The sequence below is a fragment of the Meriones unguiculatus genome, chromosome 17 (assembly GCF_030254825.1).
Source record: "Meriones unguiculatus strain TT.TT164.6M chromosome 17, Bangor_MerUng_6.1, whole genome shotgun sequence".
NCBI classification, from domain to species: domain Eukaryota; kingdom Metazoa; phylum Chordata; class Mammalia; order Rodentia; family Muridae; genus Meriones; species Meriones unguiculatus.
This window is the reverse complement of record NC_083364.1, coordinates 65,126,089-65,139,615: the sequence shown is the minus strand read 5'-3', so window position 1 is coordinate 65,139,615 and position 13,527 is coordinate 65,126,089. Positions and strand designations below refer to the sequence as shown.

Genomic DNA, 13,527 nt, shown 5'->3' with positions numbered 1-13,527 from the left:
CTTAAATTGATTTTGAGGCATTTTTATCTTTAGTATATATGTTCTGAATATATAGCTACGTGTAGCAGGTTCTCTTTATTAATTTCTTGTAGAGTATTCTTCATTTTAGATGAAGAAAAAAATATTAACCTTGTAGCTAATTGAATGTGTTGATAATAAGTTCATCATCTCTAAATACCTGAGGAACTCAGAAACAATTGGTTGGTTGGTTAAACCATGGTCTCTCTTGATGATTCACTGCTCTCTAAATACATCAGCTAGTACAGGTTCGAAAATAGAGCATCGTGTTTCTGACTACATTCTTACCCAGGAGAAAACACATGTAGCAAAGGATAATATTTACTTATCATCCCAAGAATTGACCATATTCTCCTCACTACAGCTCTGTCCTCTGATGATGTCTCTTATAACCTTCCACGACTCTGTAAACTTAAAACTGCCCAGAAAAAAAATCCATACTTGTACTGTCCAAGTATAACTCTCATATTAAAAACTGCATCCAGTTTTAATAAGGCATATCTAATAGAAGACATATATGTGAACTTATTTATAATATAAGCTAGCTCTGGCTCTAATGAGTCAGGCTCTAATTTGTCTGTCAAATATAATTATTAAATATGAGCATTCTCGATTACAATTCTATTCTTAATCTTAGAATACTCAAAGGAGAGACTTCTGTAGTGGGAAGTGGACAGTGTCACATATGTGATAATCTGCTTTCTGGAGATTCACTTGTGCAGATTCACTGCGCAGAGCTTCATTATACTAGTTGTGACTTTGTTAGGACTGGAGACAGTGGAAGACCATTTATTTGTCTTTAAGGAGTTGCTGTATCAATTGTCGATATTCTTATGTCGCATTTCTGAATAAAAATGCAAGAGAATTTGTGTTGAAGATTCAGTGTCGGAAGACTCTTGCCAACCATCATTCCCTTCCGGCGCAGTTGCTTGAAGCAGTTCGGTGTCCATCTTTGTGCTCCTTTGGAGCACTCTCAAATACCCAGGGGGTTCCCAGCTTCCTTCAGAGAAGCGTCCGCATGTCTACACTAATTTGGAAGTCGTTGACATAATCTCCAATGACAAGCTTTGTTTAGTACAGTAATTTTATGATTTACTCTTAAGATGAGTATGATTATAAAGTCATTGGACTGTTATTTTTTTATGTAAACACATCAAAATACCTTTAGAGTTACCATTCTAAGCAGTTGTTTCTGGAGAATGTACTGACTGAAGAATCACTGTTAAGCGAAAATATAAGAGCATCTCCTTTCAAAATTTCAAGCTAGAATGTGTCAAGTAACATTAATGAAATTCAGGAAATACCATTCAGTATTTCAATGCATTGACTCTTCACCATTGCCTTTCTGGAACTGTTGCATTTAGATAGAAATAAACCAAACAAAGAAATTATGGACCATTTGGTTCAGTGTTGTCGATGGAGGGTGTCTGCTGGTCCCTTTCCTTTTCAAGCATCTCTGTGAAAGGCATGCAATATTTTTAAAAAGCAATGAAGTAATTGTATCAACTAATTTTGTGTTTAAAAAAAAAAAGACATAGACTGGACACATGGCTCTGTAGGCAAGAAAAATTGCTGTACATCCATGATGACCTGAAAGCAACTCTCACTATCCATGTAAAAACCTAATTCATATGTACATAATTTAAATAATAAGCAAATAAAATGTAAGGAACTTCAGCCGGAACGTGTAGGCAGTTGAGAAGATGCTTTTTTCTAGACATACCACCTATTTCTTTGTACTGCTCTTTTCTGTGTTCATATATATGTGAACATATATGTATGAATGCATTATGAATGATATGTCATATAATGATCTCCCTTTATGTTCTCAATGGTGTTATAAAAAGTAGGGGTCAAACAGTCATTTGCATGCCTGTGTGATTCTATTTTCATAAAGATTTCAAGCTGGAATCACTTATTTTCGAAACCCACCTCCGCTTATTTCTCTTTACTTTTCACTCCTGAGTTATGCCAAAAAATGCAAATGTTGACACTGCACATTATACGATATCATCATGAATCCTCTACCCTCTGAAAAATCCCATTTCAAACTCCTGGGATGTTGCAAGTGAAAAGGTTATAAAGTTTTAGTGTTATTATGAAAATAGTTTCAAGCTCACACACTCCCTGAACTGCTCTTGGGATCCCTACAGATGCCTGAATGACACTTTGAAGACAATTGCTACATGTGCTTTATCAGGAAAAGTACCTTGAAAACTAAATAAATATCTCAGTAGTCATTCAATGATATAAATCTAAATTATGATGTAGTTTTATGTGATATGTTATGTTTTAAAGAGCTGTTTCTAAAGCATAACTGCAGCTGCACTCTGCCTTCACAAATCATACTGAAAGCTCCAGGATTTCGTTTGGCTGGTATGATTGGAGCATGCAGCCCCAGATTCATAAATCTCAGAGAAGTTCTGTTGTTGAGCAACAAAGCAAAAAAAAAAATAAATAAATAAATAAAAAAAAACTCTTTCTATTTTTTCAACACTTCATGTTTTCTGTCTTCTTTGTTTTGAACAGTTCTACTGTATGATTTACTCTAAATGAACCATGTTAAGAGCAAGAATCTAATCATGTAAGTTGTGCTCTGACCACCACATACATGGGCAGTCCATGGCACGTGTTCTATGCCTTTTGCTCTCTCTGCCTCTCCCTGTCCCTCCCTCTTTCTCTGTGTGTGTGAGTATCTCTCACACACATATGTACAAACATATGCATGCTCATTCACATAAGTATGTATACTTACGCCTATACACGCATATACTCATACATACTCTACACAAATACATATTTACACAGATATACACATGTATGAAAACACATAATGAAGAAATATAATAAAAGAGCCACATTGCCTAGAACTTTGTGCCACTGAGTAAGTTTTCAATATTTATTTGTGACATTTCGTTTTCTTATTTATTTATTTATTTTATATACTTTTTACTTTAGCATTTTTTATATGTGTGCCAAGTTTGCATGTTTCTTTGCCAATTAACATTCAAACAGAAACAACAATTTCAATATATCAGTTTTGAATCTGCTGTTACATAAATGGTTCCCCCTAGAGAAAGGGCAGACTTTTACCTATCTATATGCCAGAGAGTCAGGCAACCTATTTTTTTTCACAACCTCAATGATATTAGGCATAGAACTCTTTCATGGACTGTCTAAGGAAACTTGAGAAACTGGGTTTCTTTTGAGTCTATCATCCATTGTTACAACATTTTCTCTTTACTTCATTCCGACATTGTATACTGAGCATAACCAATCAAATTTTAAGCTTGGTTGAGAACATCCCATCTTTGGTTATAAAGAACATTTTATGTTCTGTAGATTTTAGATTCCTCCAGCAATATTGTGTTTGGCTTTATATTAACTAACTTCATTTTTAAATGAGTAAAAATAATGGCTAATGCTAAAGAATTTATTTATTTTTTTAAATTTTCTCACAATACCTCCATTGTAAATGATGAAAGTCTAATGTTTTGTTCTTAAGAAGTTCTCAACTGAAAACTGATAATATCAAAAGAAACATGATACAAAACATATTATATAGATGAGTAATATAAGCCATATTTCATTTACTCAAGAATAAAAAAAAATGTGAGAAAAAATATCTAAGTACTCTTCTTTGTGTGCTGACAATAAATACCCAAACTAACTAAAGGGAACCAATGCACAATTACCACCCAGTCTTTTGTATTGGGTATGACAAGTCCTATATGAAGCTTCATGAAATGAGGCCACTTACTCATACCAACTCTAAATGATATGTTGACGTCAGTTATCAATGTTGCATCAAAAGTTGATAAGTGACCTTGAATATTTCTGACATTTATTTCAGACAGATAGGTAGTATGATCACTTCAGTCTGGGAAAGATAAATCTATCTGTATTTATGTGATGGAAAATCAAAGCTGTAAATTGGAAGTGGAACACTGAGTAAGGAAACTTTCTCGAAATGTATTTAAAAATATTATCTACAGTCCCTGGAGGACTAATTCACAGATTTGTGCAATAAATTTGTGGCTAATGTATTCCCGACACAGTTCTTGACTGAGAATCTAGAAGTGAGAAGAGCCAGGATCTGATCTCATGGGTTTGCACTCTCTGTGGCTCAGACTGGGGGGTAAACATCAATTGAAGAAAGCAGTTAGATCAGTGGGATGGATCATTCATTTTCTTTTTTCCCCTTTTCCGTTAGAGGGACTAACCAAGTGTTACTCTGTAGACCCACTTGGCCTAAAACGCACTGTGTATATTTGTATATAATATTTTCATTTCCTAAGGAGATCTATCTTTTCTCTCTAGTCCCTTATTCTATACCTGTCCTCTGTGCTTCTGTGGATTGTTGCTTGGTTATCATTGACTTCACGGCTAATTTTCACATATAAGTGAATACATACTAGATCTTCTTGGATCTGTTTACCTCACTAAGAATGATTTTCATTTTTTTTTTGGTTCCACCCATTTGTCTGCAAATTTCATGCTGTCATTTTTTAAAAGCAGATGGCTAATATTTTATTGTGTAAATGTACCACGTTTTCTTGGTCCTTCTGTTGAGGGACATCTAGGTTGTTTCCAGTTTCTGGCTACTCTGACGAGGGTAGTAATGAAATCATTCAGCAAGCGTCTTTGTGGTAGGATGAAGCATTCTTTGGGTATAGTCCTAAGATAGTATAGCTCGATCTTTAGTAGGACTGAGCCCCTCCCCCTTCCTGAGGAACCATACACTGATTTGTATAATGGCTGTGAGTTCACACTCGCAGGAGCAATGTTTAGGATTCCTGTTAATCCATTTTCTCATGAGCATGAGATGTCACTTGCTATGTTGGTCTTAGACATTCTGACAGATGTAAGATGAAATCTCAAAGTATTTTTGATTTGTATTTCCCAGGTGCCTGTGGATACTAAATATTTCTGTTTCTCAGTTTTTTGAGTTTCTCCACTTTTAGAATTCTTTGGTTAAATGTGTACCTCATTTTTTAAAAGTGTGTAGTTTGCTTGATATTTAGCCTTTTAGTTCATTGCAATTTTTGGATATTAACCCTCTCTTGGATTTGTAGTTGGTAAAAATGGGCTCCATAGATTTTTTTATGTATTTTTTTCTGGTTACAACTTGATGTGCTGCTTTGTTTTTCTTTTGGGGGGTGTATTTCATTTATTTTCCTGGGTTTGGGAATGTTTGTTTTTGTAGTTGATTTATTTAGTTTTTTTTTTTTTTATTCTTTGAGAAATATTTTTAAAGTTGGATGGGTATTGAGGAGGAGAGGATCTGGAAAGGTTGGGAGAGGGGAAGAATATAATCAAAATATATTTACATTTAAAAATTGTTCTGAGTAATAAAAATAAAATATAAGTAAGTCAATAAACAAATAAATAATGCACTATGTAGCTCAGGTGGGACCAAATTTTCTATCTTCATTCTTCAGTCACCTGGTTTGGTTTTGTAGGCAGGATAAAGAATACCGGGTTCTAAATTGTTCCCTTTTGTCACACTTAGTACACTGCAGATCCATATGCCGTCAGTTCTACCCGCTGTGATGCTTGACCCGTTGCTAACCTTACTTCTGAATTTACTTTGCATTTTTAGCAGTAACTCATTAGGATATGCATACGCAGGTGAATTGTCAACATGATCTCTTTTCCTCTCTCCTTCTCTCCTTCTCTTTCTCTCTCTGTGTTGATCCTTCCAGAAGTGTCTCAATGGAGATGAAAAGTCTGTCATTACTGCTTCACATTTGTCAATTTTACAGTTGCTAATATTAAATGTGTGAGTCTTCTTCAACTTATATACTGTTTTAATTAATGGAATGATTTAATAACTAATCTTATGACCATTTACTATTCCTGAAATATTGGATATGCCTCTATGACTTATAATGTTGCTCCTGTGTCATGCACACTATTGCATCAAAATTGCTAAAAACTCAGGTTTACAGAAGAATTTTTGTAACATTTTTATAAATTATAGTTGATGCATAAAACATTAAAAATACACATTTCAATGTGAAGTTTCAACTCATGCATACATATGTAACATTTGAACCAAATATTAAATCATATATGATTTCTCAAGGATTTATTATTTCCTTAAGGTAAAAACCTTCAAAATTATTTATCTTTGCTTTTTTTAAAAATATGTACAATACATAGTTGTTTCTTTGTTTTTTCAAAAGTCTCTGTACTGTGCAACAGAATGCCAGAACTTCTTGCTCCAATCTAACAGTAATTTGTTACCTGGTGATCAAACTCTCCTGACTCTTACCACCCTCCTCATTTTCTCCCAGGTCTCTGGAAATCCCTGATCTACTCACTCTCATAAGAGAAATATTTTGCAACTATGCATATGAGTGAGACTTCACATGCTTGTCTTTGCTTATTTCCAGTTCCATCCATTTTGACCCAAATCACAAAATCTTCCCTTTTTTTATGAATGAACATTATTGCAGTGTCTCCCCACCTCTTTTCAACCATTGAATTTTTTTTTGCTAGATACATAGGTTTCTTCCCTTTCATGGCCATTGTAAATGTTGTTGCTATTGACACAGAAATTCACTGTCTTTGCCATAATTATTTTGTTTCCTTTGTACAAAAAGTCAATAATAGAATAAGTTACTCTATGGTTATTTGAATTTTAATTTTTTGAGGTTCCTCTATTTTGTTTTCTATAAAGAAACTATCAATTAATAATATTACCTGCAGTGTGCAAGGATTCTCTTTTTCCTATATTCCTGCCTGCTATTGTTATGTTTAGTATTTTATTCTTTATAATATGTGTGGTTATAATTACAAAATTTCTCCTTCCCTTTCTTCTATCTAAGCTCTCCCGTATGCCCCCTTCTCACTCTCCTTTATTCTTTACAAAGTAAATGTGTTTACAGTGGGGATGATATTGAATCAGCACTTTTATTGGAATTTTCTAGATGATTCATGATGTTGAACATTTTTGTATATATGTGTGCTATTCAGAAATTGTTTACTATTTAAATCTATTGCCTCTTTTCAAGTCAGGTTAAATTTTTTTTCTAGTTTTTTTTTTAGTGTTAAGCTCAGTCTTATTATTATTATTATGCTGACTATTGTTATTATTATTATTATTATTATTATGTACATTTTATTAACTCTGTACCCTCATTCCCTCCCAGTCACACTTCCCTTCCTCATCTCCTCCCTGCCCCTTTATAAGTCCACTGATTGGGGAGGACCTCCTCCCCTTTCATCTGACCCTACTTTATCAGGTGTCTTCAGGACTGGCTGCAAAGTCCTCCTCTGTAGCCAGGTTAAATCTTATTGTATGTTTCATACATATTATAGTATCAAAAATTCTTATCAGATATATACTTTGAAAATATTTTCTACCATCTTGTGGGTTTTCTCTGTACTCTGTTTATTGGTTCCTTTATGGTGAATACTTTTGTTTTATTATAAGTCTGCTCATCTAGTCATGCTTTCACGCTCTTTCTTTTGGAGTTTGCCTAAAATTTCCGTGGTGGTTCTAAAGTTCTAACATACCTTTCCATATTTCCTTCTAGTTACATTAGAGTTCAATGTTCTGTACTAAATCTTCACAGTACAATGAATTTGTAAATGGTGATGAATGGGCACGTGTTTCATTCTTCCTTCTGTAGATATTCAGTTTTTCCACAACCATTCATTCATTGAAAAGATAGTTCTTCCTGTAATACATAGTCATACCATAGTTGTCATAAAACATTTGTCTGTAGATGTAAGGATTTGCTTCTGGGCTTTCTGATTTGGTTTGTTAGTTCTGGTTCTGGTTTTATGACACTGTAATATTTAAGTGTAAAGAAAACGAATTGTGGCTCTAGCGAGATGGATCAGCAATTAATAATGCTCATATAAATATGCCTCACCCCATTGTACACACAATTAAAAATAATTTTAGAGAATTCAAAATCAAAATAGGGATTTGGTTTATATATAGTACAACATTTGTCATTTAAAAGTTAACTGAATTTTAGAAAGAACTGGAGTCACATTAGGTTATACTTATCCTTATTCATCAGGTTTTATGATGTAATACCGGTATCCATGTCCCATCACATTTCCTAACTTTTATATTGTTTTTGTGAACATCTGGAAGGGACATAAACATTACTTACTTAGGTTTTAATTTTTGCATCTTTAGAATTATTTGAATGTGAGTATTCTGCTGTCTATTAACAAATTCTTAATTGTTTTGCATAAAGTTGAAAAATCTCAAGAGTTCAAGGGTGGGCTCCTGTGTCTTAAAGAGCCATGTGTGTCTGATCGCTCATGGCAACCAACAGCTGCTGAAACTATCTCTCAGTGGCAGGCAGGAGCTACTTAGGATTAGAATCGATGTTCCCTCTGGGATGTGCTTCTCCTTGGAGTGTGCCTTATTGTTTACTATACTGAGTGAAGCCGAGTCCCTCATATCAGACAGATGCTAAGACCTTCAGTAAAGTGATTCATCAGTGCAGCTCTGCTTTCAGACTGAGAGGCCAGTATTTGTCTCCATGTTCAGTGCTCAGTCACTCAGTCACTCATATTACCCTCCAAAAGTCCTTTGTCACTCATTGTGCAACCAAACAGAACTCACAGGCAAGACATAGGAAATGAGAGTCCTCAGTATAGTTCTTAAAACAACAGGGAATTATTTTTTTTGCAAAAAGAGGTAGGTAGGTAGACATACAAGCAGACATAGATAGATAGATAGATAGATAGATAGATAGATAGATAGATAGATAGATAGATATTGCACTTTAGCATCCAGGCATTGTGTTTCTCCTCAGAAGTCAAAGCTGAGACTATGCACATGCAGCAAATGAAGTGACATCAAGTAAGCTCCTGGAGAAAATAATCATCAAAATTGGCCAAGTGTCTTATGCGGTAGTTCTCAGACTGTGGGTTGTTATCCCTTCAATGGGTCACATATCAGATATCGTGCAAATTAGATACCTATATTATGACTCATTAAAGTAGCAAAATTAGAGTTATGAAGTAGCAGTAAAATGTTTTTATGGTGGGGCTCACTACAACATGAGGCACTATATTAAAGTGCCTCAACATTAGAAAATTTGAGAACCGCTGGTATGGAAACTATCAGACTTAAAATCTGAATTCTTAAAAATCTTAACTTTTTAAATTTTTTATAATTTCTTATTTTTTATTATTACTTACATTTTATTAACTCTGTATCCCAGCTGCATCCCGTTCCCTCATTCCCTCCCAAACCCTCCCTCCCTCCCTCCCTCATCTCCTCCCTGCCCCTTTCCAAGTCCACTGATTGGGGATGACCTCCTCCCCTTTCATCTGACTCTGTTTTATCAGGTATCTTCAGGACTGGATGCAAAGTCCTCCTCTGTGGCCTAGCAGGGCTGTTCCTCCCTTGGGAGGTGGGGAGGTCAAAGAGCCAGGAATTGAGTTCATGTCAGAGACAGTCCCTGTTCCCCTTGCAATGGGAAACCAATTGGTTATTGAGCTACCATAAGCTTCATCCAAGCAGAGGTTTATAGTAGCTTTATAGTCAGAACCTGGAAACAACCCAGATGTCCCTCAATGGAGGAATGGATACAAAAATTGTGGTATTTTTACACAATGGAATACTACTCAGCAATAAAAAATGAGGAAATCATGAAATTTGCAGGCAAATGGTGGGATCTAGAAAAGATCACCCTGAGTGAGGTATCCCAGAAAAAGACACACTTGGCATATACTCACTTATACAGTCCTATAAGATATGATAAACATAATGAAATCTATACACCTAAAGAAGATTAACAAGAAAGAGGACCTGGGATAAGATGATCAATCCTCACTTAGAAAGACAAATGGGAGGTTCATAGGACATGGGAGAAAACAAGTAACGGGACAGGAGCCTACCACAGAGGACACCTGAAAGACTACCTAGCAGTGTATAAAAGCAGATGCTGAGACTCATAACCAAATCTTCAGAAGAGTGCAGGGAATCATATGAAAGAAGGGGGAGTTAGTATAACATGGAAAGAATAGGAGCTCCACAAGGACCAAATATATCTGGGCACAGGGGTATTTTCTGAGACTGACACTCTATCAAGGACCATGTACGGATATAACCTAGAAGTTTTTAAGAATAGTTCACTATATGATATTTTAGACTGATGTGCTGCCTACTGCGCTAATGCACTTATTAGACAAATAGTATAGAATAAACATACTAAAACCTGTACACATGAAGAAGCTAAGCAAGGAGGACCCTGCTTAACACGATCAATCCTCACTCAGAAAGGCAAATGGGATAAACATCACAAGAGGGAAAAAACAGGGAACAGGACAGGAGTCTACCAGAGGGCCTCTGAAAGACTCTACCAAGTAGGATATTGAAGCAGATGCTGAGAATATTAGCCAAACTTTGTTCAGAGTGCAGGGATTCTTATGAAAGACGAGGGAAACAGAAAGATGTGGAGGGGACAAGAGCTCCACAAGGACAGCAACAGAATCAAGAAATCTGAGCCCAGGGATCTTTTCCAAGACTGATACTCCAACCAAGGACGATGCATGGAGATAACCTAGAACCCCTTCTCAAATGTAGCCCATGGCAGCTCAGTATCCAAGTGGGTTCCCTAGTAAGGGGAACAGAGACTGTCTCTGACATGAACTCAGTGGCTGGATCTTTGATCACTGCCCCCTGAAAGGGGTACAGCCTGACTATGCCACAGAGGAAAACAATGCACCAATCCTGATGAGACCTGATAAGCTAAGGTCAGATGGACAGTGAGAAGGACCTGGGGAGGAACATGGGAGGAGTTGAGGGAGGGAGAACAGGATTGGGAAGGAGCAAGGGAGAGGGCTACAGCTGGGATAAAAAGTGAATACACTTTAATTAATATAAAAATAAATTAAAAAGCTCAAAATAATCATCACTGTAAATGTCAGCACCCTTGCTGTTCAGGTACACTTAGCACAGAAACTTGAAAGCTAAAGAGCCACATTTTATAAGATATTCAAGCTGTTAGGTTGTTAGAGAAGATAAACAGAAGAATATTGTTAAGTTTTATGTTTCCCCATGGCCTTCACTTTATGTATGGCAAAATAGCTGCAGAAATGTCAAGAAACTTGGCAAAAATTAAACAGGAGGATCAAAAGTGGTCCCAGAGAACAACTACTAAAATAAAGTATTCGTGTGGGATAAATAACTGAATATTCCCTGACTCCACGATTCTTAGAGCTGTATGTAGAAAGATGCTGGTTAGATGACTGTAGGTTTGATGCTTCAAATATAGGGAGCGTGCATTAACTTTAGAATCTGCTGACTTTGAATTGGGGGTCCCTCTGAAGTTGAGATTTTAGATATAGTTCATATGCTCTGATTCTGGGATTGCTCCAAGCATCTGGCTACTTTTCTCAAATGAATAAGTATATGAGGAGTTTTAATATGGATATAGAAAACATTCAAAAAAGTGATTAGTTTAAAACCTTTTAAAATTTGGGAAATGCATCACCATAAATTATTTGTAAAACTATCTGGATCTTTTTTAAATATTCTGAATACTGGGTGGTATTTCACCAAAAAAAATGTAAATTATGAAATTAGTTTCTAGTTTAAGCTCATCAGGAAAGCTGCAATGAAAGTACTTGGATATCAGGAATCACATGAGCTAAAAATGACAGTACATTGCCTCATCAAATCCATATTTTTTCATATTTCGCTGGAACCTGCGTTTGGCAATTATTTAAAAATAGTTAAATATAATTCTCATATATATAAACTCAAAAGGCAATTAATAACAGAAACTTTAAAAATCTGAGATGAACTGTTGATATGGGTGGTGAGGAAGAAGAAAATTTTGTCTTTGGCATCATGATGTATAAGTTTTGGAATTAATCATTTTTAAGAAACGCAGTAAGTCTGCCTTTTGTTTGTTCAATTCAACCCTACAGTTACTCAGCATAAAGAATCCTCTACTGTAAATTGCAACAAAGCAAAGCTTCTGAATCCTTCCTTTTCACCCACTTTTCTTCGGTAGTTTTCCATGCCCTTGGTATGCAGGTATTGCAGATGAGGACACTCTGATCTCCACCCTCAGTGCTTCTAGCTGAAACGCTAGACCATCAGGAAGCTGCGCCTGAGAAGAAAAATGATACTTAAATTGTTAGGTTCCTATAAGATTCACTGGAAGTAGGAAAAAAATCTCTATTATACATAAACAATTTATAAAATAATAAGAATGGGAGAAGGCAAAGACAAGAGGGACAAAAAAAAAAGAGAGAACTATTGAAATGATGAAAAATTCCAGAAAGGACATTAATATGTTATCAAAATCCACACATTAAATCAGCACTTGTGGAGGCTCATTAGTTAAGAGCATTGGGTGCTCTTCCAAAAAATCCGGTTCAATTCCCAGCACCAACATGGCAATTCACAACTGTCTGTAGTTCCAGTGCCAGGGGGTTATGGCACCGTCACACAGATATACATGGAGGGAGATAATGTACATAAAATTTTTAAAAATTAAAAATTAAATTTTGAAAAGAGCAAGTGGTTAAATTAACTAATTAGCTTTTGTGAATTGGACTGTGTTTTGTTTGTTTGCTTTGGATTTTTGAGACAGGGTTTCTCTATTTATAGCCTTGGCTGTCCTGGAAGTGCTTTGTAGGGCAAGCTGGCCTTGAATTTACAGAGATCCACCTACATCTGCCTCCCAAGTGATGGAACTAAAGGCATGAGCCACCACCGCCCAGTGGACTCTTGATTTTCATAAGGAAGTTAAATCCCAGAACAAGAGCATGAGTACCTCCAGAAAGAGTGAGCATGTGGAACAGGGAGTGCAAACAGTTCACATCAAAGCCTGTGATGTGTTTGGCTCATTTCCTTTAGCTCATTGAGAATCAACATGTGTCACATGAAGCAGCAGCTCTTCCTCAGTAATAGTGGCCTTCCCTGGTGGACTTTTGAAACTGTCAAGAGCTACTTGGGTGCCATAATTGAGGAACACTAATATCATTAATAACATTTACACACAATGGGAATAAAGGCATCTCAGCATGCAGAGTCCTTGCCATTGGAATAATGTCCTCAAAAATGGCAATAGCAGCCTTTTGGAGAACTTGATTCTAATGTTACCTCTCATGTCTAAAGACTAAGAGTGACAGGACAGCCATGTTTGCCAGTCCCATCAAATATAGGTATGTGAGGGAATGAAGGAGGAAAGAAAGGCAGAATGGTTACACAGTGGAGTATTCTATGTGAAAAGAGTGGAATCCAACCATTTGTTTCAACATTGATGAGCCTGGGAAATATTATACTAAGTGGTTTGTGTGCATTCCACTAAAGCTGAGCTCATGGGAATTAATATGAAATGACAGTTATCTAGAAGGAATAGTGGGTGTGGGGGGGGAAGAATAAAGGGGAATGGTTGACCAATAGATGCTGAGCAGCAGATCAGTGAAAACAAGAGTTTTGCATGGTTTAGTGTAGACAATAGTAATATGCTATTCACTTTAGAAAGCTGGAAAGAGGAGCCAGTCACAAAA

At 36.0% G+C, this 13,527-nt stretch overlaps 1 protein-coding gene across 2 annotated transcripts in view; it reads left to right on the top strand.

Moving 5' to 3' along the window:
* Epha3 (EPH receptor A3) overlaps positions 1–13,527 on the top strand; it is a 361,948-nt gene that overhangs the window by 324,041 nt on the left and 24,380 nt on the right. The window lies entirely within an intron of this gene.